We start from the raw sequence: 26,267 nt of genomic DNA, 5'->3' as shown, positions 1-26,267 counted from the left end.
TTTGTAAATGTTCTGTATATTAATGATTGTTAGTTTATGTATTTTAGCATTATCCTTAATTGTGTGTTCTTTATTAAAATTTCTTTATGACATTACCTATTGCATTAAAATGCATTTTAATGTTATTGTAATTTATTAAATTTCACTCACTTTCAACAATTTATAAAACTACAACTGCCTTATGTAATTACTGCATATTTTAACTAATTTTAATGATATTTTTCTGTTGCATAGATTGATGTCTCTACCATCACCAATATTTCAGTCTTTTTTTTATATATGTCTGACTTTTATAAATTTATAGAATATTTCTGCTAGCAAGTCCTAATACCCTTGTAGATTAATTTAGGGGTGGGTTAATATATTACTTTAGTGAACAATTCATGTCAGTGAATGAACAGTCAGGTCATCCATGAACAATTAGGTTGCCTTTCTGTCTTTCTATTATTTGTGTAACTATCTCCTAAGAAACTTTTTGTGTCTTTTGCTAGGTTTATTCCTAGCTGTATTTTTAATTTTGATATTATATATAAATATTTTTAACTAATCAGCTATTTTAATTATCATATTAATTAGAAATAATTAAAATGGCTTGAAAAATTAATTGCTGGATTTTCTACATAATCAAGTTAATTAAAAGCAAAAAAAAAGTTTGTATCTCTTCTTATGATTGTGTGACACGTGCATTGTTCCTGAATTTGTGGCATTGTCCATGGTCTCTAATACAATGTCAAATAGACATCGTGGAAAGTACTATGTGCATGTGTGCTAATTCACTTCAGTCATGTCTTACTCCTTGTGACCCTATGGATCATAGTCTGCCAGGTTCTTCTGTCCATAGGATTCTCCAGGTATGAATAGTGGAATGGGTTGCCATGTGCAACCCAAGGGGATCCAGGGTCAGTCTCTGTGTCAGGAAGATTCCCTGAAGGAGGGCATGGCAACCCACTCCAGTATTCTTGCGTGGAGAATTCCATGGACATAGGAGCTTGGCAGACTACAGTCTATGGGGTCACAAAGAGTTGGACAGGACTGAGTGACTCACACACACACACATTGTTGTACTATGTGGGTCACAACACACTATGCAAAATTCTTAAAGATATAGAAGTATCAGGCCATTTTACTGGTTTCCTTAGAAACCTAGGCACAGGTCAAAAGCAACAGTTAGAATGGGACATGGAACAGCTGACTATTCAAAATATGGAAAGCAATATAACAAGGCTGTATATTGTCACTTTATTTAACTTCTGTGCAGAATGTATGCATGTGCCAAGTCACTTCTATGGTGTCTGACTCTTTGTGACCCTATGGACTGTATCTCACCAGGATCATCTGTCCATTGGTTTCTCCAGTCAAGAACACTGAAGTGGGTTGCCATGCCCTCCCCTAGGGTGTCTTCCCTACCCAGGGATTGAACCCTCCTCTCTTACACATCTCCTGTTGACAGGTGGATTCTTTAACGTTAGTGCCACTTGCAAAGCCCTTTATGCAAAGTACATTGTGAGAAATGTTAGGCAGAGTGAATCATAAGCCGTAATCAAGATTGCCCTGAGAAATATCAACAACTTCAGATATGCACATAATACCATTCTAATGCAGAAAGTGAAGATAAACTAAAGAGCTTCTTGATGAGGATGACAGAGGAGAGTGAAAAATCTAGCTTGAAACTCAATATTAAAAAAAAAAAAAGAAGAAGAAAGAAAAAGGAAAAAGCACCTGTGACCATGGCATCTAGTCTCATCACTTCATGGCAAATAGAATGGAAGAAAGTTGGAGCAGTGACGGATTTCTTTTTCTTGGACTCTCAATTACTGTGGATGGTGATTGCAGCCATGAAATTAAAAAAAAAGAAAAAGAAAAAGAAAACGCTCCCTCCTTAGAAAGAAAGCCATGACAAATTTAGACAATGTATTAAAAAGAAGAGACCTCACTTTACTGATAAAAGTTGGTATAGTCAAAATTATGTGTTTTTTTTTTTTTTTCTTTCCAGTAGTCCTAACCAATGTGAGAGGAGGACCATATAGAAGTCTGAGAGCCAAAGAATTGATGCTTTTGAATTGTGGTGCTGGAAGAGACTCTTGAGAGTCCCTTGGATAGCAAGGCGATCAGTAAATCCTAAATATAATCCACCATGAAAGTTCATTGGGAGGACTTTTTCTGAAGCTGAAGTTCCAATACTCTGGCCACTTGAAGCAAAGAGCTGATCCATTGGAAAAGACTCTGATGCTGTGAAAGATTGAAGGCAAAAGGAGAAGAAGGCAGCAGAGGATGAGATTTGAGAAAACTCTGGGAGGTAGTGGAGGACAAAAGAGTGTGATTTGCTGGAGTCCATGAAGTCACAAAAAGTTGGACATGCCTTAGTGATTGAAATATATAAGGCAAGCACAGAGAAAAAAAGAGAGCTGGGCAGTCAGGCAAGAAAAATAAGTTTATTAGAGGGAAAATGAGAGTGTGTCTGGCCCTTAAGGAAAACCTCCCTTTCTGATGGCGTCTTTCTTATATACCACCAATGAAAGATTCTCTAAAGAAATGGTTAATATTTAGCCTGTAGCTGACTTCTATGGTCACGTATCTGGAGGTCTGGAGTCCGGCTGTCTAATAGCCTTGAGAAGGTAGGCATCAGAGGGAAAACAGAATGTTATTTGGGCAGTTTGGTCAGTTTCAAGCATCACTGCAAGTTATCCTTTGTTTGTAAGGTCAACATAATGAGCCACTTGAACAATTAGCCCCCATGTAGGCCATAGCATTCCAGCCTTTTTGATTTAGAGTAAGGGCCAAAGGAAAATCTTTCATAACTGCTTCCTTTGGGAGAGAGGCATCGTGGGAGTGAGATAGGAAAAGGCTGGAATATGGATCAAGATGATTCATATGGAGTAAAAGTTTCTAATAATTTGAGTGAATTAGAAGTAGCTCATGGATAATTCAATTGGTAAGCGGTCCTGAAGAAATGTTGAAAAAACGCGCATTATACACAAAGGTCCATCTAGTCAAGGCTATGGTTTTTCCAGTGGTCATGTATAGATGTGAGAGTTGGACTGTGAAGAAAGCTGAGCACTGAAGAACTGATGCTTGTGAACTGTGGTGTTGGAGAAGACTCTTGAGATTCCCTTCGACTGCAGGGAGATCCAACCAGTCCAGTCTAAAGGAGATCAGCCCTGGGTGTTCTTTGGAGGGAATGATGGTAATGCTGAAACTCCAGTACTTTGGGCACCTCATGTGAAGAATCGACTCATTGGAAAAGACTCTGATGCTGGGAGAGATTGGGGGCAGGAGGAGAAGGGGACGAAAGAGGATAAGATGGCTGGATGGCATCACGGACTCGATTGAGGCGAGTCTGAGTGAACTCTGTGAGTTGGTGATGGACAGGGAGGCCTGGCATGCTGTGATTCGTGGGGTTGCAAAGAATCGGACACAACTTAGCGACTGAACTGAACTGAGTCAAGGCTATGTTTTTTCCTGTGGTCATGTATGGATGTGAGAGTTGGACTGTGAAGAAGGCTGAGTGCTGAAGAATTGATGCTTTTAAACTGTGGTGTTGGAGAAGACTCTTGAGAGTTCCTTGGACTGCAAGGAGATCCAACCAGTCCATTCTGAAGGAGATCAACCCTGGGATTTCCTTGACAGGAATGATACTAAAGCTGAAACTCCAGTACTTCAGCCACCTCATGGGAAGAGTTGACTCATTGGAAAAGACTCTGATGCTGGGAAGGGATTGGGGGCAGGAGGAGAAGGGGACCACAGAGGATGAGATGGCTGGATGGCATCACTCAATCAATGGACGTGAGTATGAGTGAACTCTGGGAGTTGGTGATGGACAGGGAGGCCTGGAGTGCTGCGATTCATGGGGTCTCAAAGAGTCAGACATGACTGAGCGACTGAACCGAACTGAAGTAGAAGAAGAGGGCCTACAAAAGGTAAGGGTCTGATTGTTAAGAGCATTAGAAATTTCTGAGGCTACTTATACTAGGGTGCATATTCCTGTCCAGTTAATGGAAAGACAAAAATAGGTGGTGGTTTCACATAAGAAAAATATTTCAGGAGTAAGAAGACAACAACTCTAATTGACATCAACTAAGAGTCTTTCTGGGAACTTATTAGTAGTCTCTGAAATGGACAGTGAACTCACCAATGGAGCCCCCATAAGAGGAGTATTTACACCATATGCAGAAGAGAGTTTCCCTGAGAAAACAAGAGAATATTCTGCAGTTCCAGAGATGTAGTACGTGGATTGGCCTGAAGGGGAGGAGAGATGTGAAGTATGATTACAGAGGTGTGACAGTATATTTCCTAGTTGAGGGTAACAATTGTTTATAAAGTTTTGTCTGGAAAAACAGGAAGGAGCCTGTTGTAGATGAATGTCAGAGGTGGTAGGTCCTCCTATATCTAGTCCTTTATGAGTAGAAGTGAGATCTGTAAGGAAGGAGGTCAGTATCTTGTCCAGATTGTGAATTTGATCAATTGAATGTAAATAAAGTAAGCATGATAAAAAGAGAGTGTGTAGGTGCTCTGTCACTTTAGTCATGTCTGACTCTATGTGAACCAATGGACCAGAGGTTTTCCTCTAAATGTGTGATAAAGAGAAGTGTTTATGCATTGTCCATTGATGTGTGGAAATGGGGAGTGTCGATCCTCCAGACAAGGAGATAGATAAGCAGATCCAGCAATCACTGGCCAATCAGGGTCGAGTTTGAAGTATTGAATAAATGATGAGTCAGATTTAGAGTTCTGAATAGGTAGGCAAGGTTTGAGGCAGGGTGAGATATAGGTATTAATGTGACCTTTGGGTAAAAGAAGAGGGAAGAAGAGTAAAATAACGTGACATCTCATGTCTAAGGGGAGAAGATGATATAAAGTAAGAATCCAGGTGTAGAAATAAATTTGGTTGTTTCCATGTCCTGGCTATTATAAACAGTGCTGCGATGAACATTGGAGTACACGTGTCTCTTTCAATTCTGTTTCCTTGGTGTGTCTGCCCAGCTGGGATTGCTGGGTCATAAGGCAGTTCTATTTCCAGTCTTTTAAGGAATCTCCACACTGTTCTCCATAGTGGCTGTACTAGTTTGCATTCCACCAACAGTGTACAAGGGTTCCCTTTTCTCCACACCCCCTCCAGCATTTATTGCTTGTAGACTTTTGTATCACAGCCATTCTGACTGGCATGAAATGGTACCTCATTGTGGCTTTGATTTGCATTTTTCTGATAATGAGAGATGTTGAACACCTTTTCATGTGTTTCTTAGCCATCTCTATGTCTTCTTTGGAGAAATGTCCATCAGCAGATGAATCAGCAGATGAATGGATAAGAGAGCTGTGGTACATAAACACAATAGAGTATTACTCAGCCATTGAAAAGAATACATTTGAATCAGTTCTAATGAGGTGGATGAAACTGAAGCCTATTATACAGCGTGAGGTAAGCCAGAAAGAAAACAGCAATTCAGTATACTAACGCATATATATGGAATTTAGAAAGATGGTAATAATAACCCTGTAAGAGAGACAGCAAAAGAGACACAGATGCATAAAATAGTCTTTTGGACTCTGTGGGAGAGGGCGAGGGTGGGATGATTTGGGAGAATGGCATTTAAACATGTATAGTATCATATATGAAACGAATCACCAGTCTAGGTTTGATTCGTGATACTGGATGCTTGGGGCTCATGAACTGGGATGACCCAGAGGGATAGTACAGGGAGGGAGGAGGGAGGGGGGTTCAGGATGGGGAACGTGTGTGTACCTGTGGCTGATTCATGCTGATGTATGGCAAAACCAATATGATATTGTAAAATAATTAACCTCCAGCTAAAATAAATTAATTTATATAAAAATAAATGAATTTGGGTTGGTGTGAACTCTATGAAATCTCATTGGAGCCAAACATCAGTTATAAAGTCAAGGAGTAAAGGGAGATCAGTAACAATGGTGTTTCAAGGAAAGGCAAGGGCTTGTGTTACTGTGAAAAGGAAAATGGATAATGAATTCATGTAGGCTGATTACTGTAAGAGGAGCACCCCCCCCCACACACACACACACTAAAGAAAAACAAGAAATATGGAGAAGTATGTCAAACAGAGGGAAAGCGTTTGAACGTCCACTTATGAGAAGAGACAGAGTACAGTCATATTGCAAATAAGGTAAGTAGGTGAAACCCAGTCTAATTAGTAATTAATACATCTGTTTTTGTTTTACTTATCAGTATTTGTTTTTGACTGTTCTATTTCTTCAGGAATTTGCTACAGTTGAAGCTGGGTTGGTCCCAGATCAGAGCTGGTGAGGAGCATCTGAGTGGGGAATGTTTCTTGGTAGAGATGGAGAGTCTTCTGGGGCCCATTTTAATCTAGAGATAGGAAACCAACAAGAATGACTTGCCAGTATAGCGGCAGTTGGTGTGGTTAGAATGACCTCAAACAACCTACCCATCAAGGCTTGAGACCTTTATGGCATAAGGGCCTAAGTAGGATTCAGTCTTCAGGTATGAGTGTGAAGACAACTGAAATCATTTGATGAGGCTTTGGGAGAGAAGATCTGCATGCTGTTTTATGAGAAGTATAAGAAGGTTAATTGCAGGAATATAATCTCCAGCAAAGGGCTTGCAGAAGGAAATTGGCCTCAGAGAAAAGGGCATCCATCAGTTCAGTCCAGTTGCTCAGTCATGTCTAACTCTTTCTGATCCCATAGACTGAAGCATGCCAGGCCACCCTGTCCATCATCAATGCCCGAAATTTACTCAAACTCATGTCCATTGAGCCGGTGATGCCATCCAATCATCTCATCCTCTGTCGTCCCCTTCTCCTCCTGCCTTCAAACTTCCCAGAATCAGGATCTTTTCAAATGAGTCAGTTCTTCACTTCAGGTGGCCAAAGTATTGGAGTTTCAGCTTCAGCATCAGTCCTTCCAATGAATATTCAGGATTGATTTCCTTTAGGATGGACGGATTGAATCTCTTTTCAGTCAAAGGGACTCTCAAGAGTCTTCACCAACACCACAGTTAAAAAGCATCAACTATTCAGAGCTCAGCTTTCTTTATAGTCCAACTCTTACATCCATACATAATTATTGAAAAAAAATAGCTTTGCCTAAATGGACTTGGTTGGCAAAATAATGTCTCTGCTTTTTAACATGGTGTTTAGGTTGGTCATAACTTTCCTTTCAAGGAGCAAGCATCTTTTAATTTCATGGCTATAGTCACCATCTGTAGTGATTTTGGAGCTAAAAAAATGAACTTTATCACTGTTTCCACTGTTTCTCCATCTATTTGCCATGAAGTGATGGGACCAGATGCCATGATCTTAGTTTTCTGAATGTGGAGTTTTAAGAACTTTTTCACTCTCCTCTTTTACTTTCATCAAGAGGTTTTTTAGTTCCTCTTCACTTTCTCCATAACGGTGGTGTACTTTGTGTATCAGAGGTTATTGATATTGCTCCCAGAAATCTTGATTTCAGCTTGTGCTTTATCGACCCCAGCGTTTCTCTGGATGTATACTGCATACATGTTAAATGAGCAGGGTGACAATATACAGCCTTGACGTACTCCTTTCCTGATTTGGAACTAGTCTGCTCGTCTATGTCCAGTTGTAACTGTTGCTTCCTGACCTGCATACAGATTTCTCAAGAGGCAGGTCAGGTAGTCTTGTATTCCCATCTCTTTCAGAATTTCCACAGTTTATTGTGATACACACAATCAAAGGCTTTTGCATAGTCAATAAAGCAGAAGTAGATGTTTTTCTCAAATTATCTTGCTGTTTTGCCGATCCAAAGGATTTTGGCAACTTGATCTCTGGTTCTGCTGCCTTTTCTAAATCCAGCTTGAATATCTGCAAATCATGGTTCACATACTATTGAAGCCTAGCTTGGAGAATTTTTGAGCATTACTCTGCTAGTGTGTGAGATGAGTGCAATTGTGCAGTAGTTTGAACCTTCTTTGGCATCGTCTTTCTTTGGGATTGAATGAAAATTGGCAATTTTTAGTCCTGTGGCCGCTGCTGCGTCTTCCAAATGTGCTGATATATTGAGTGCAGCACTCTCACAGCATCACCTTTTAGGATTTGAAATAACTCAACTGGAATTCCATTGCTCCCACTAGCTTTGTTCATAGTGATGCCTACTTTTCTTTGCATTCCAGGATGTGTGATCACTGCCGGGTATTCACACCATCATGATTATCTGGGTCATGAAGATCTTTGCTGCAGTTCTTCTGTGTATTCTTGCCACCTCTTCTTAATATCTTCTCTTTCTGTTAGGTCTATATCACTTCTGCTTTTTTTTTTTTTTTTATTTTGCCCATCTTTGAATAAAATATTCCCTTGGTATCTCTAATTTTCTTGAAGAGCTCTCTAGTCTTTACCATTCTATTATATTTCTCTTTTTCTTTGCATTGACAGCTGAGGAAGGCTTTCTTATCTCTCCTTGCTATTCTTGGGAACATTGCATTCAAATCGGTATATCTTCCCTTTTCTCCTTCATTGTTAACTTATTTTCATTTCTCAGCTGTTTGTAAGGCCTCATTCATACTACCATTTTTCCTTTTGCATTTCTTTTTCGTGGGGATGGTCTTGATCCCTGCCTCCTGTACAATGTCACAAACCTCTGTCCATAGTTTTTCAGGCACTCTGTGTATCAGATCTAAACCCGTGAATCTATTTGTCATTTCCAATGTGCAATCTTAAGGGATTTGATTTAGGTCATACCTGAATGGTCTAGTGGTTTTCCCTACTTTCTTCAGTTTAAGTCTGAATTTGGCAATAAGGAGTTCATGATCTAAGCCACAGTTAGCTCCTTGTTTCTGCTGAGTGTATAGAGCTTCTCCATCTTTGGCTGTAAAGAATACAATAAATCTGATTTTCCTATTGACTATCTGATGAAGTCTAAATATAGAGTCTTCTCTTGTGTTCTTGAAAGAAGGTATCTGCTATGACCAGTGTATTATCTTGGCAATACTCTATTTGCTTTTACTCTGCTTCATTCTGTATATCTAAGACCAAATTTGCCTGTTACTCCAGGTATTTCTTGACTTCCCACTTTGCATTCCTGTCCCCTATGATGAAAATGACATATTTTGGGGGGTATTGGTTCTAGAATGTCTTGTATGTCTTCATAGGCTCATTCAACTTCAGCTTCTTCAGCATTACTGGTTGGGACATAGACTTGGATTACTGTAATATTGAATGGTTTGCCTTGAAAACAAACAGAGATCATTCCGTTGTTTTTGAGACTGCATCCAAGAGACTACATTTTGGATTCTTTTGTTAACTATGACAGCTACTCCATTTCTTCTAAGGGATTCTGGCCCATAGTAGTAGATATAATGGTCATCTGAGTTAAATTCACCCATTTCAGTCTATTTTAGTTAACTGATTCCTAAAATGTTGATGTTCACTCTTGCCATCTCCTGTTTGACCACTTCTAATTTTCCTTGATTCATGGACCTAATATTCCAGGTTCCTATGCAGCACTAGAGAAGCTGTGAGAAGATACCCCTTGTCCAAGGGCAGAGAAGAAGCCCAGTAAAAATGGTAGCAGGGGCAAAATTGCATGTAGAATTAAACCCAATACCCGCCAGAGACACTTAGAGGGCTTAAACATACCTTATACCCACCAGGATGCAGACTCCCAACAGAGATTGAGACAGAACTGTGTTTGAATGTCTCGTGTGGAAGTATGGGAGAGTAGTGGGCTTCCACAGAGGCAGGGGCTCTGCGTGCTGCAGCTCTGGGTATGGCATAAGCCATCTTGGAAGAGTTTGCCATTAACTCCACCATAGAGCTGCCAGAACTTACACTGGACTGGGGAAACAGACTCATGGAGGACACAAACAGAACCTTGTACATACCAGGACACAGGAGAAAGAAGTGACTACAGAAGAGACTAACCCAGAATTCCTTGTGAGTGTCCAGGGGTCTTTTGCAGAGACCTGGGTCAGTGGTGGCCTGCTTCACGTTGGGGCACTGACTGTAGCAGTGCATGCATGGAAACTATTGAAGGAGGTCACCATGATCTTCATTACACCACCATAGTTTCAGTTCAGTTCAGTCACTCAGTGGTGTCCAACTCTTTACAACCCCATGAGCCACAGCCCTCCAGGCCTCCCTGTCCATCACCATCTCCCGGAGTTCACTCAGACTCACGTCCATCGAGTCAGTGATGCCATCCAGCCATGTCATCCTCTGTGGTCCCCTTCTCCTCCTGCCCCCTATCCTTTCCAGCATCAGAGTCTTTTCCAATGAGTCAACTCTTTGCATGAGCTGGCCAAAGTACTGGAGTTTCAGCATTACCATCATTCCTTCCAAAGAAATCCCAGGGCTGATCTCCTTCAGAATGGACTGGTTGGATCTCCTTGCAGTCCAAGGGACTCTCAAGAGTCTTCTCCAACACCACAGTTCAAACACATCAATTATTCGGCACTTAGCATTCTTCATAGTCCAACCCTCACATCCATACAAGACCACAGGGAAAACCATAGCCATGACTAGACGGACCTTAGTCGACAAAGTAATGTCTCTGCTTTTGAATATGCTATCTAGGTTGGTCATAACATTTCTTCCAAGGAGTCAGCGTCTTTTAATTTCATGGCTGCAAACACCATCTGCAGTGATTTTTGAGACCCCCAAAATAAAAGTCTGACACTGTTTCCACGGTTTCCCCATCTATTACCCAGGAAGTGATGGGACCGAATACCATGATCTACGTTTTCGGAATGTTGAGCTTTAGGCCAACGTTTTCACTCTCCACTTTCACTTTCATCAAGAGGCTTCTAGTCCCTCTTCACTTTCTGCCATAAGGGTGGTGTCATCTGCATGTCTGAGGTTATTGATATTTATCCCGGCAATCTTGATTCCAGCTTGTGTTTCTTCCAGTCCAGCGTTTCTCATGAGGTACTCTGCATATAAGTTAAATAAGCAGGGTGACAATATACAGCCTTAACGAACTCCTTTTCCTATTTGGAAGCAGTCTGTTGTTCCTTGTCCAGTTCTAACTGTTGTTTCCTGACATTCCTACAGATTTCTCAAGAGGCAGGTCAGGTGATCTGTTATTCCCAGCTCTTTCAGAATTTTCCACAGTTTATTGTGATCCACACAGTCAAAGGCTTTGGCATAGTCAATAAAGCAGAAATAGATGCTTTTCTGGAACTCGCTTGATTTTTCCATGATCCAGAGGATGTTGGCAATTTGATCTCTGGTTCCTCTGCCTTTTATAAAACCAGCTTGAACATCTGGATGTTCACAGTTCACGTATAGCTGAAGCCTGGCTTGGAAAATTTTGTGCATTGCTTTACTAGCATGTGAGATGAGTGCAACTATGTGTTAGTTTGAGCATTCTTTTGCATTGCCTTTCTTTGGAATTGAAATGAAAACTGACCTTTTCCAATCCTGTGGCCACTGCTGAATTTTCTAAATTTACTGGCATGTAGCGTACAGCACTTTCACAGCATCATCTTTCAGAATTTGTAACAGCTCAACTGGAATTCCATCACCTCCACTAGCGCTGTTCATAGTGATGCTTTCCAAGGCCCACTTGACTTCACATTCCAGGATGTCTGGCTCTAGATTAGTGATCACACCATCATGATTATCTGGGTTATAAAGATTTTTTTTTGTACACTTCTTCTGTGTATTCTTGCTACGTCTTCTTAATATCTTCTCCTTCTGTTAGGTCCGTACCATTTCTGTCCTTTATCGAGCCCATCTTTGCATGAAATATTCCCTTGGTATCTCTAATTTTCTTGAAGTGATCTTTAGTCATTCCCATTCTGTTGTTTTCCTCTACTTCTTTGCATTGATCGCTGAAGAAGGCGTTCTTATCTCTTCTTGCTATTCTTTGGAACTCGGCATTCAGATATTTATATCTTTCCTTTTCTCCTTTGCTTTCCACCTCTCTTCTTTTCACAGCTATTTGCAAGGCCTCCCAAGACAGCCATTTTGCTTTTTTGCATTTCTTTCCCATGGGGATGTTCTTGTTCCCTGTCTCCTGTACAATGTCACAAACCTCATTCCATAGTTCATCAGGCACTCTATCTATCAGATCTAGGCCCTTAAATCTATTTCTCACTTCCACGGTATGATCATAAGGGATTTGATTTAGGTCACACCTGAATGGTCTAGCGGTTTTCCCTATTTTCTTCAATTTAGTCTGAATTTGAAAATAAGGATTTCATGGTCTGAGCCACAGTCAGCTCTTGGTCTTGTTCTTGTTGACTGTATAGAGCTTTTCCATCTTGGCTGCAAAGAATATAATCAATCTGATTTCAGTGTTGACCATCTGGTGATGTCCATGTGTAGAGTCTTCTCTTGTGTTGTTGGAAGAGGGTGTTTGCTATGACCAGTGCATTTTCTTGGCAAAACTCTATTAGCCTTTGCCCTGCTTCGTTCTGCATTCCAAGGCCAAATTTACCTGTTATTCCAGGTGTTTCTTGACTTCCTACTTTTGCATTCCAGTTCCCTATAATGAAAAGGATATCTTTTTTTTCGGTGTTAGTTCTAAAAGGTCTTCTAGGTCTTCATAACACCATTCATCTTCAGCTTCTTCAGCGTTACTGTTCAGGGCATAGACTTGGATAACTGTGATATTGAATGGTTTACCTTGGAGATGAACAGAGATCATTCTGTCATTTTTGAGATTGCATCCAAGTACTGCATTTTGGACTCTTTTGTTGACCGTGATGGCTACTCCATTTCTTCTGAGGGATTCCTGTCTGCAGTAGTAGATATAATGGTCATCTGAGCTAAATTCACCCATTCCAGTCCGTTTTAGTTCTCTGATTCCTAGAATGTCGACGTTCACCCTTGCCATATCTTGTTTGGCCACTTCCGATTTGCCTTGATTCATGGACCTGACATTCCAGGTTCCTATGCAATATTCCTCTTTACAGCATCACAGCTTGCTTCTATCACCAGTCACATCCACAGCTGGTATTGTTTTTGCTTTAGCTTCATCCCTTCAGTCTTTCTGGAGTTATTTCTCCACTGATCTCCAGTAGCATATTGGGCACCTACTGACCTGGGGAGTTCCTCTTTCAGTATCCTATCATTTTGCCTTTTCATACTGTTCATGGGGTTCTCAAGGCAAGAATACTCAAGTGATTTCCCATTCCCTTCTCCAGTGAAACACATTCTGTCAAACTTCTCTACTATGACCCGCCCGTCTTGAGTTGCCGGGGGCATTGCTTGGTTTGATTGAGTTAGACAAGCTGTGGTCCTAATGTGATTAGATTGGCTAGTTTTTTGTGAGTATGGTTTCAGTGTATCTGCCCTCTGATGCCCTCTTGCAACACCTACCATCTTAGTTGCGTTTCTCTTACCTTGGGCGTAGGGTAAGAGAACGGCTGCTCCAGCAAAGCACACCCGCTGCTCCTTACCTTGGACGAGGGGTTTCTCCTTACCACCGCCCTTCCTGTGTTCAACTTGTGATAGCTCCTCCAGGCCCTCCTATGCCTGCACAGCCATCGCTTCTCGGGTGCTCCTCTGGGCCGCTGCCCCTGGCGTCGGGTGCGAGGTAGCTTCTCCTGGCTGCCCCTGACCTCGGACGTGGGGTAGCTCACCTCGGCTGCCGCCCCTGGCCTCGGATGCAGGGTAGCTCCTCTCGGCTGCTGCCCCTGACCTCGGACGTGGGGTGTCTCCTCCTGGCCGCCAGTGACCTCGAACATTTGGCCCCAGCTAAATAACAGGGGCAGAACACAGCCCCACCCTTCAACAGAAAATAGGATTAAAAATTTACTGAGAGTGCTCGTTTCTGCAGCACATATACTAAAAATTTACTGAGCATTACTCCACCCATCATAAAAAGACCCACTTTCCCCATCACTCAGTCTCTCCCATCAGGGAACTTCAGTAAGCCTCTTATCCTTCTCCATGAGAGGGCAGGCAGATTGAAAACCACAATCACAGGAAACTAACCTATCTGATCATATGGACCATAGACTTTTCTAACTCAATGAAACTATGAGCCATGCCATGTAGAGCCACCCAAGATGGATGGGTCATGGTGGAGAGTTCTGACAAATTATGGTCCACTGGAGAAGGGAATGGCAAACCATTTCATTGTTCTTGCCTTGAGAATCCCATGAACAGTATGAAAAGGGAAAAAGATAGGACTGAAAGATGAACTCCCCAGGTCGGTAGGTGCCTGATATGCTACTGGAGAACAGTGGAGAAATAACTCCAGAAAGAATGAAGAAATGGAGCCAAAGAAAAAACAACACCCAGCTGTGGATATGACTGGGATGGCAGTAAAGTCCAATGCTCTCTACTAGAGTGAGTATGAGTTTTATTTTTTATGTTGGAGGCATGTGAGTGAAGTCAGTTTGCCAGTCCTGTCCTGGGATGTGCCTTCAAGCCTGATGTGTTGGGAATATGGGAATAAGAGGGCTCCCTAGGGTGAGACTGAGGAGCACATAATACAAGAGTGAGTGATTTGCTGTACGAGTGAAAGGTTCCGTTCAGTTCAGTTCAGTTGCTCAGTCGTGTCCAACTCTTTGTGATCCCGTGAATCCCAGCAAACCAGGCCTCCCTGTTCATCACCATCTCCTTGAATTCACTCAGACTTACATCTGTCGAGTCAGTGATACCATCCAGTCATCTCATCCTCTATCATCTCCTTCTCTTCCTACCCCCAACCCCCCTCAGCATCAGAGACTTTTTCAACGAGTCTAATCTTCACATGAGGTGGCAAAAGTACTGGAGTTTCAGCTTCAGTATTATTACCTCCATAGAACACCCAGAGCTGATCTCCTTCAGAATGGACTGGTTGGATCTCCCTGCAGTCCAAGTGGCTTTCAAGAGTCTTCTCCAACACCACAGTTCACAAGCATCAATTCTTTGGCACTCAGCTTTCTTCATAGTCCAACTCTCACATCCATACATGACCACTGGAAAAACCATCGCCTTGACTAGACGGAGCTTAGTTGGCAAAGTAATGTCTCTGCTTTTCAATATGCTATCTAGGTTGGTCATAACTTTTCTTCCAAGGAGTAAGTGTCTTTTAATTTCATGGCTACCATCATCATCTGCAGTGATTTTGAAGCCCCAAAAAATAAAGTCTGACAATGTTTCCACTCTTTCCCCACCTATTTCCCATGAAGTGATGGGACCAGAAGCCAAGATCTTCGTTTTCTGAATGTTGAGCTTTAAGTCAACTTTTTCACTCTCCACTTTCACTTTCATCAGGAGGCATTTTAGTCCCTCTTCACTTTCTGCCATAAGGGTGGTGTCATCTGCATATTTGAGGTTATTGATATTTCTTCCAGCAATCTTGATTCCAGCTTGTGCTTCTTCCAGCCCAGAGTTTCTCATGAGGTACTCTGCATATAAGTTAAATAAGCAGGGTAACAGTATACAACCTCGATGTACTCCTTTTCCTATTTGGAACCAGTCTATTGTTCCATGTCCAGTTGCTTCCTGACCTGACTACAGATTTCTCAGGAGGATGATCACGAGAGGATGTGGAGAACAGAAAAACCTCCCACACTGTTGTGGAAATGTAAATTGGTACAACCACAAAGGAGAACAGTATGAAGGTCCCTTAAAAACTTAAAAAAATGTAGCTAGCATATGATCTAACCATCCCAATCCAGGGACTATATTCAGAGAAAACTGTAGTTTGAAACGATATGTCTACCCCAATGTTCACTGCAGTGCTGTTTACAATAGCCAAGACATAGAAGTAACCTAAATGTCTGTTAACAGATGAATGAATAAAGAAGATGCAGTACATATTTATAATGGAGGATTTATTGTTGTTAAGTCACTTAGCCATGTCCAACCCATTGCAACATAATGGACTGCAGCATGCCAGGCCTCTTTGTCCTTCGTTATCTCCCAGAGCTTACTCATGTCCATTAGGCTGTCATACAACCGTCTCATCCTCTGTCATCCCCTTCTCATCCTGCATTCAATGTTTCCCAGCATCAGGGTCTTTTCTATAGAGTCAGTTATTTGCATCAGGTGGCCAAAGTATTGGAGTTTCAGATTCAGCATCAGTCCTTCTAATGAATATTCAGGACTGATTTTCTTTAGGATTGACTGCTTTGCTCTCATTGCAGTCCATGGGACTCATACTCAAAGTTTACTCTAAGATCTTTGTATCTGGTATGATTGGGCTACTTCCAATGATACCAGGACTATGACTCACTGGAAAATGAGTGTCCAATGACTATGATTGTCATTGGAAAAGACTTTGATGCTGGGAATGATTGAAAGCAGGAGGAGAAGAGGATGAGAATGAGATGGTTGGATGGCATCACCAAGTCAGTTCAGTTCAGTTCAAATGCTTAATCATGTCCGACTCTTTGCAGGCCCATGGACTGCAGGATGCCAGGCTTCCCTGCCCATCACCAACTCCCAGAGCTTACTCAAACTCATGTTCATTGAGTAGATGGCATCATCAGGTTCCATCACTTCATGGCAAATAGATGGGAAATCAATGGAAACAATGACAGACTTTATTTTCTTGAGCACCAAAGTCACTGACTCAATGGACATGAGCTTGAGCAAGCTCCCAGAGTTAGTGATGGACAGGGAAGCTTGGCATGCTGCAGTCCATGGGGTAGCATAGAGTCAGACACGATTGAGTGACTGAACTGACTGACTGAAAGAGTTCTGTTGCTGTCTCGAAGGGAGAATTTAGGAGGATGTAATATTGGTACTTCTGTTTCATAAAATGAATGTGGATAATAGGAAAAAACATTTTAAAAAAAAATTATGAGCTCTGTTTATTTAAAAAATCATCTTTGTAAAATTGTTTAAATGAGTCATCTTTGCATATATGAACTTTATCAGTAGAAAATTCTGAACACTGTTACATTCTTATTTTTGTTCCTCAAGCTCCACTTTAATCAACAGAAATATTAGTACTATACTTAGTAGTAAATAAATATTTAGAGAGAAATTTTAGGAAATAAAAAAATATTGATTTTATTCCTGAGGTCTTAAATGTAATATAAATATTCTTATCTAAATAAAATATAATTCAGAAAGAAAAAGTACATTATTTAGGAAATGTGAGGGAGTCATAACATCAATGAAATGCCTGTAAGAAATGTGGTAGGATGAGAATCAAACAATGTGTAGTGATGAAAGCTACCTTGAAAGGTAGCATTGTTACTACTGTTATAGCATCATTATTCATAATAGATGAAAAGTAGAAAAAAAAACCTGATAATCATTTAACTGAAGAGGGGATCTACAAAGTGCATTATATCTTTAAAATTAAATATTACTCTCCTAAAATGAAGAAACAAAACACTGATAAGTGGAGCAACATGGATGCAAATTTTTCTTCAAGGAAAGATGGCTGACAGGAAAATAAAATAAACAAATGAACAAAACATATTTTTTAAAAAAAGTATCACATAATTCTGTTTGTATGAGACATCCATAATAGGAAACCACATAGAATTTGTGGTTGCTATGGGCTAAGGAAGGAAAACTGTTGGTTAGCAGGTGGGGGTTACTTACTGAAATGATGAAAATATTCTGGATATAGACACTGGAGATAATTGAACAATCTTGAAAGTATAATAAAAAACAGCAAAAACAAGAACTGTATACTTACATAAGAAAGATAAATTGTATGGTATATGCCTCGTATTTCAATAAAAAAAGAAAATATGGTCAAAGTGTAGCAATATTCCTAAATAATGTAGTGAAGGAGACTGTTTCAAAGACATAATGACAAATCCAAGGGGGTTAAAATGATGGATGGAGGATCTTGCTGAGTTTCATTAGGTTTCCTCTTTGACTGGATAAGGAGGGGATAGTTTCAGGGTAACTGTGAAGCACTCCATATAAACAAATTGTTATTTTCTTCTAACATAAATCAATTTGGCAGCAACAGTGAAGCTTCAAAACTCAGCCTTTGCAAAGTTGTTTCTGAATTCACAGGGGGAATACACAGAAGCAGAAACACAATTAATGAAATGTTTGCTAACAGCAAACCTAAGGGCAGTAACTCAGGGATTTAAGTCCCGATATACCTGGTAAAATAAAAGACCATCTGCTTATTATCGTTTAGCTACTCAAGACCTGCTCATTTCAGGTAGGTTTCCAGGTCCTATCTTAAAGAATATAAGAGGAAATAACATTTTGAGAAAAAAAATAAATGTATTTGTAAGTGAAACATTTATGACTACTTACACAATTAAATTAACTCTGCATTTATTTGCCAGAAATGATATTGATTTCTCTGATTGGGAACCATCTTCCTGAACTTGTTAATAACCACAGTATAACTTCTTAATGATTTTATTTTTTTGTTGGCTCACAAAAATCTTTTACTACTTTTATCATTGGATAAATGTATACATGTATTGAAGGTTAGTTTCATTTTGTTTAAAAAATAATACAACTACCACAGTAAAAATAAAAACTTGCAAATTAATACTCATGTGAAAAAAATGTCGTATCTATTAAGACTTAAGGAAGAAGTTCATTAAATGTATTTTATTCTCATATATATCAAACACATATGCAAGTCAAGAGGGAGGTAATATATTTATAATTATGGCTGAGTCGCTTTGCTGTATGGCAGAAACCAACACAACACTGTAAAGCAATTTTACTCCAATTAAAAAATATCAAACAAGACACAACACACACACAAAGACACATACATAAGAGAGGGTATGTGTCTCTGTCAGAAGAATTTATTGTCTCTGATCTCATTTCCATTTTATAATATTAGAGCCCATTTAAAATCCAAACAGATGCAAATGTGTTCTATTGTTTTCAATTCCTTTTAGATCTTTTCTTTCACTCATCAAGTGACTTGATTTTTGACAACTATCTCTGCAAAGGGGTAACGAGTATTGTGACAAATCAATAATAAATTACCAGGAATAAAGGTTGATAATACTCAGATGTCTCACTATTAAACATAACATAAAACCAGTGACAAAAATAGTGATCATTATTAGTCAGTGGCATGGTCATTATTCCAGGAATTAATACAAATATTCTTAAACCAATCATGTAGTGAGAAGCATTATAACTGCAATCCCATTTTGTTTCCATGTAAACATTTTCAAGTATAGAGACTCATTAGCCTTGTCTTACAGCTCAACATCTCTAATAAATTAGAATCTTGTTCATATTATTTTGAAGAGGAAAAGAGAAGTAAATTAATTCAAATCTATCAATTGAGATTAAAAAAAATCAGACTCTAACATGACCTTGTAGGAAGTAACATGGCTCATAAATGACATAATAGATTTGGTTCAGTTTCTCAACAGTCTATTCTAGTTGATTTTTGTTATTGGGTAATAGATAGCTGAAGAAGTGTTAGTCACTCAGTCATGCTGGACTCTGTGACCCCAAGAACTGTAGCCCACCAGCCTCCTTTGTCCATGGAATTCTTTAGGCAAGAACACTGGAGTGAGTGTCATTCCCTTCTCCAAGGGAGCTTCCCGACTTTTGGATCAAACCTGGGTCTCCCATGTTGCAGGCAGATTCTTTTTTGTCTGAACCAACAAAGAAGCCCCAATAGATAGCCCCTTAAATAATGGGCACATGACTGGATGCTTTTCTGAATACAAAAACACATTTATAGAAAGAAATGTGTTCTGCTTTATGATATTTTGAAGATGTGAAGAAATATTACCTATCCATGTATCTTTGTTATATGTGTATATATATATATATATATATATATATATATATATATTTTTTTTTTTTTTTTTTCCCTAAGAGTATAAACAAGAACAAAGAAGGTTGGACTGAGACAGTTACACCTCCATGACTGAATTCATTTTCTTGGGAATTACTGAGAACACCGAGGACAAAGTGACTCTATTTATGATGGTTCTCCTTGTTTATCTCATCAATCTTCTGGCAAATCTTGCAATGATAGCCCTGATTAGGATGGATCCCCAGCTGCACACACCCATGTACTTTTTCCTCAGCCACTTCTCCTTCTGTGACCTCTGCTATTCCACAGCCATTGGCCCTAAGATGCTGGTGGACATATTTGCCAAGAACAAGTTAGTCTCTTTCTATGGTTGTGCTCTACAATTCTTGGTCTTCTGTATCTTTGCAGATTCTGAGTATCTCCTGCTGGCAGTGATGGCCTGTGACCAATACAGGCCATCAGTAGCCCCTTGCTCTATGCAGTCAGCATGTCCAATAGGGTGTGCTCCCTGCTTGTGGCTGGGATTTACCTGGTGGGGATGACAGATGCTCTGATACACACAACATTAGCATTCCACTTATGTTTCTGTGCATCAAATGAGATTAACCATTTCTTCTGTGATTTGCCTCCACATTTCCTCCTTTCCTGCTCTGATATACAGGTCAATGAGTTGGCATTATTCCTTGTTTTTGGTTTCATTGAACCGAGTACCATTTCAGGAGTTCTTGTCTCTTATTTTTATATCATCCTTTCAGTCTTGAAGATCCGCTCTGTAGAGGGGAGGTTCAAATAATTATTTACCTGCACTTCTCACCTAACTTCAGTGAGATACATTCTCCTTATGTATTTCAGGCCAAGTTCATCCTACTCTCTAGATCAAGACAAAATGACTTAGCTGTTTTATACTCTAGTGATTCCAGTGTTAAACCCTCTGGTTTACAGCCTAAGAAACAAGGATGTGAAACAAGCCCTGGGGCGGAGGGGGGGGACTTAAAAGATGATGCTTAATGTTCATATTTCACACACAGAAAAACACACACATTGTGGTTTTTGTCTCTGTAAAATTATGTTGCATCATACAAGAGAAAAGAAGTTATCTCACTAAATATGTAATTCAATAATAAGCATTGGTTATGAACCCCAGATTTTAGAAACGTTACACCTTCCAAATACAGCGTGCTCATATGTATCAAGAATTTATATATGGCATGTCCTTTTTGTTGAAAACTTTCCTGAGTGTTCTAATTTTGCCACATCATATTGATTCATATTTTCATTTATGTACTATTTTAATTACTAGATACTTCTCATGTGTTTACACAGACTGATGTTTTAACTTTTTTTTTTTTTTTTAATATTCTATGGCATGTACTATACTGCCGGGAGCCAGCATGAGGAATTCCACCCATGGCAAACGTCATGAGGAAGGAAGCCAGACAAAACGCAAAGGCATGATCTGTCTTCAGAGGTCCCCCTGAGTTTTCCTGAAATTCTACCCCAAAAACCAGAGTTGGCCTGATTTTATTGTTCAGTGTTTTCCACTCTTCTGTCTCTAAAAGGAATTAACTTAGGGCTCCAGTTAACAGTCCCGTGCATAAGAAGGGAATGTTTCAGCTAAAACCCCTTTGATGGTTCTCTAATTTGCCTGACAGGCTCCCCCGGACTTTTTACAATTTGTGAATTGCTTACAGCCCCCCAGCCACAAGAGGCACAAAGCTTAAAGCATCTTAAAGATACAGAACCTTTTCTAAAGAGCTAAAAATTATACTGGTGACGGTTTTCAATGTTGACTCGATGACTGCTGCCAGGCCTCCATATTCTTTATCTTTTAGGCACCTGGGAGGATATCAATCAATGTAATCAGAATGCAGAAATAGGAATATAATACTTAAAAAAAAGGAATATAGAAGTTTTGATGTGAGCAACACTAGACTTTTGAGTTAATTGCTTTACTCTTTATAAATCACTGTACTCCTTTTACTTGTTATAAGTTGTTGTATCCTTGCTATGTAAGAATGTAACTTTATTTAGTGCTTTCTGAGAGTGGCAACAGACTTTGGGAAGAACAACACAAATAAATCTTCTGGTTGACAAACCCTTATCAGAAAAGGGTCATAAAATGTTAATTGGCCTTCTGGCGAGAAGATGATGTAAATCACCTAAGACTTATGTATACAACTAGGTATGCAGAGAGAAAGCCTGGTCTCGATAAGAGTCAGGGCTGCTGACGCTGCATAATTTTGTAGTATCCATTGATCACTACGTACAAAAAAAGGTATAAAAAGCCTTTACAACAATAGAGGACGGGCCAGTCACTGGACTGGTTTCCTCTGTGTCTTTACTCTGTTTTCTGGCTGAATTCCCATCAGGGGCATGGAGGCTCGCCATGTATACTTACTTGCCCTGGATTTTAAGATCCACGTGAGAGGGAGTCCAAGGTGGGCACCCCCCGCTATTCAAGAGGACGCTGGTGGCCTAATGTAGATGGTGCAAGTTCCTTATTTTGGAACTTTATTGGTTTTCCATGTAAACCAAGTTATTCAGCCTCTTTTCTTCACTAAATTTTCCTACTATACTATTTCTTCCTAATTTCTTTTATATTTCTAAATAAATAAGTTTTTCCTCGCCATGCTGTCCCCACTTCAAGTTACCCTGGATCCACCAAGGCTGGACCCCAGCAAGTGGTGTCTGGAACAGGCTATTTGAAGGTAGGTCTCCCCCAGTGTGCAGTTTTTGGGATGGCTAGGACCCCACTCAGGGTGTCTCAGACCCCCCAGCATAAGATAGGTAGGGAAAGAGGGGTGGGGAATTTCGGGTTGAAAGAAACCCAGTTGAATGGTCGAAAGAAACCAACGAGTTGAAAGAAACCCCCTCTTAGAGAAGGGTGGACAGGTTGAAAGAAACCCCCCTTGGCAAGGGTGAAAACCTTGACAAGGCAGACTTTTATGGGTTTAAAAGAAAACCCCCCTTGGCTAAGGTAAAACCTTGACAAGGCAGACTTTTCTATAAGACTTAATTTTCTGACATGGGTAACAATGAGTCAAAAGAATGACAACTCTTTATAGAAGTAATTTTGCAACTCTTAAACAAAAGATAAAGATAAAAAGGCTAGTTTTCAATTTCTTTTAAAATTTGTATAACAGCAATGTCGTTAGTTTCCAGAAAAAGACACTGTTATTTTGGATACTTGGCTGAAGGTGGAAAAGCAGCTAAAAACTTCTTATACTTTACATGAGCCAAAAAATGTTTCTGTAGATGCTTTTGCTCTGTGGAATATGATTAAAAATGTTCTGGACCCCTGTCATGAGGCTGTTAGACAGCCTATGGGAGAGGCTATAGCGGTGGATGGTAGTGGGTCTCCACATTCTACGCAGATCATATTTTCTGCCATTGACAAAGAAAAGGAGTGAGACTTCCTCCCAAGGTAGAAGAGTGCTTACAGGACACTGAAGCCGGGAGCCCTGTCGAGCTCCCTCCCCCTCTACACAAACCTTAAAAAATTTATCCAACATTTTCTGATTTAAGACGACTGACCGCCACCTCTGACTGCACCCCCCAGGGTTTAAGAATTCCCCTTTTTGCCTCTAAAACCTCCAAGAACATTGCTTAAAGTTGAAAAAGATAAGCAGAATTTTTTTTTTTTAAATGAGCTTTTAAAACAGAGCCTGCTCATTTTAAAAATGAGCTTTTAAAAAATCCCCTCAGGAGGGCCTCACCCAAACAAAAAAAAAAAAAGAGAGAGAGAGAGAAAGAGAAAAAGAAGAGAAAAAGAGAAAAAGAAAGAAAAATAATCATAATAATAAGGATTTTATAAATAAAAAATGTTTCTCTTGAGGCCAAATGGAACATTTTTGCTGGCAATGTTCTGCTAAACAGAGACGACAAGCAGTGCCAGTTAACCCCAGGTAGCTCAGGACTAGACCTCAGCTCCACTAAGGCAACAATATTAACCCCTGATGTGCCGGTTACTCTGATTCCAATGGGAGTGGCTGACCCCCTGCCTGAGGACATTGTAAGACTTGTGCTAGGGCGTAGCTTGCTTTTTTTTTCAAAGAATTTCGGTGGTGTCTGGTGTAGTAGATTCTGATTATACTGATGAAATTAAAGTTTTGATGTTGCTGCATGCTAAAACTGTGCAAATTAATAAAGGTTAAGGAATAGCACAGCTTTTGCTTTTACCTTATTATCAGACAGGAAAAACCTTGACTTCTCAAGCTAGGGGCCCCAAAGGATTTAAATCTAGTGATCTAGCTTTTTGGGTGCAGAAAATTACAGCTTCTGGGCCTTTAAAATATTTCTTTAATTCAAAGAAATAAAATGTCATGGCTGTTAGACACTAGAGCAGATGTTTCTTGCATTGCTGGGAAAGACTGGCCCAGCTCCTGGCCAACACATACTACTGAAAATGAACTGGTGAGATTAGAGAAAGTGGTATGCAGGATGGGAATGCTGTAGAGGAAAAGGTGAGAGAGAGTTTAAAACCTTGGTGAGTAGTGAGTTCCCCGTTGCTAGAGGTATTCGAGCAAAGATTAGATAGTTACTTGTCACCTAAAGAGCTATAGACCAGATTTGGGTTATAGAAGGATAATTGGAAAAGCTTATAAAGATATTGTCTAACAGCTCTTTACTTGTTTCTCATATTTCAATCTGCCAAAAGTTTAAAAACTGATAATGCCCTTTTAAAGCTGCAGAGAGATTGTTTACTAACTTTAAATGATTTCCAGAAATTATTAGGGGATGTTAATTTGATATGCCCACATTTAAAACTGACTACTGCAGATTTAAAGCCTTTTGTTTGATTGCTTAAAACACAATCCTAATCCCAGTTCTAAAAGAAAGTTGACTAGTGAGACAGAGTTGGCTTTTGTTAAAGTGGATGAGGCTTTAAATGATCAGTTAATTAAGATTAATATTACCAAAAGATGAGATTAGTTTATTCTTGCCACAAAACAGGATGCTTGTGACAAGAAGGCCCATTGGTTCCATCTGCCAGTGACCCCAAGAAAAATAGTTTTATCTTATCCCAACTTGGTGACACAATTAATTTTAAAAGGAAGAAAAAGAAGTGTGGAACTTCTTGGAAAAGAAGTAACAAATATAGTAATTCCATTCAATGAGGATCAATTGCAAGTCTTTTACAAAATAGTGATGACTGGTGAGTTGCTCTGATAGATTTCAGGGGTCAAATTTTGTTTCATTTGCCCTCAAGCCCCCACAGTAGCTAAAAGTTCAAAAATATTAAATTGGCAGTTTGAAGATACCTGTGAAACTTTCCAAACTCTATGTAGTTCCTTTGCTTCCCTTTACCCTCTGGGGGAGGGACGTGCTGTCTCAAATAGGAGTTGCTCAGAAAAAGGATTTCTCAATTTCTTATTTATCAATGGGTGGTACAATTAACAATATTTTATATATTGTTATAAATACATAAAAAATATATTTGCCTAATTACAGTTTGCCTAATTGGGTATGGGTATAAATAAAATATAATAAAGGTGTACCTACTAGTGTTTTAAATTACTGGAGTTTTAAAGCATTGCATATAAGGTACATAAACATGAGTTATACAAATGTCAATGTTGCAGTAACATCCTGAAGTGACAAGCGCAAAGGTATAAATGCCTAAACTGGAAGAAACTTAAAACCCTCATGTTAATTCTTTTTTTTTTTTTTTTAACTTTTATTTTATTATTTATTTATTTATTTTTACTTTATTCTTAAATGTAGTATTTCTAACTTGAAACAAGACAGATTGGTAGGCAGCCATTTTTTTGTGTCTTAAAATAACTGGGGCATAGTTAAAATTTTATACATCAAATGATTGCTAAAAACTGTTGCAGGTGAGATGTGGTTATTTTTAGTTTATTTGAAATGTCTTAAGGTGGGGGGAGGAGGGAGAACAAATATTTAAAATTTGGGAAACTCTAAACCTTTTGTAAAAAATTGTAATTTTCGCTTATGTTATCTTCAAGATATAAAAGGTTGATAAATTGGTGTAGTTAAACTGGGCCATAACCATTGGTGATCGTGAGGACCAGTAATTAAGCCTGCAGAAAAAAATTACAATCTAAGAATTTAAAAAATAAGATCCTTAAGATTTTGTTGAATTGCATCAATTTTCAATTTCTGTATTTTATGTGCATTTAAAAACTGCAATAAGTTGAATGGGTTAATTTTGTCTAATATAAGTAAATGAGTCTGTAGACTGTGATCTGCGAAAACTAAAAAGTATAGTACTTGGAATTGTGTTCTTTATGGTTGTAGTGTTGGAAAAGCACTAATATGCAGAAAATAAAGGAATTACACAGTGCAAAAAAAAAAAAAAAAGAAGGTATACCTAATTTTGTTTATAAATCTATACTTAATTGGTATATAAGTTAATATGTATACTATATATGCATATTAGATATAAACTGTATAATTATATTATATATATAATATATGTATTGCAGTAATATAATGTGTACGTGGATGATATTAATTGGTAAAGAATGGTGTGCTGTGATGATATATGTTGTATATACTATATAATTATATTGTGTGTGTGTGTGACATACATTATTACAGTGCATTGGTTTGTGTCAGTTGGTATTAGTTGTGTGCATGTTGTATTGTTGCAATATATATTAATTAATATGTTAATTATAAAGATT

The 26,267-nt window shown here is 39.2% G+C and overlaps 1 pseudogene; it reads left to right on the top strand.

Annotated features, from left to right (window-relative positions):
* Positions 1-25,761, top strand: part of LOC102170684 — a 35,489-nt pseudogene extending 9,728 nt beyond the window's left edge.

Source organism: Capra hircus, chromosome 12, assembly GCF_001704415.2.
Source record: "Capra hircus breed San Clemente chromosome 12, ASM170441v1, whole genome shotgun sequence".
Classification (NCBI taxonomy): Eukaryota; Metazoa; Chordata; class Mammalia; order Artiodactyla; family Bovidae; genus Capra; species Capra hircus.
The sequence above is the reverse complement of the archived record's forward strand: the minus strand, read 5'-3'. Positions and strand labels throughout refer to the sequence as shown.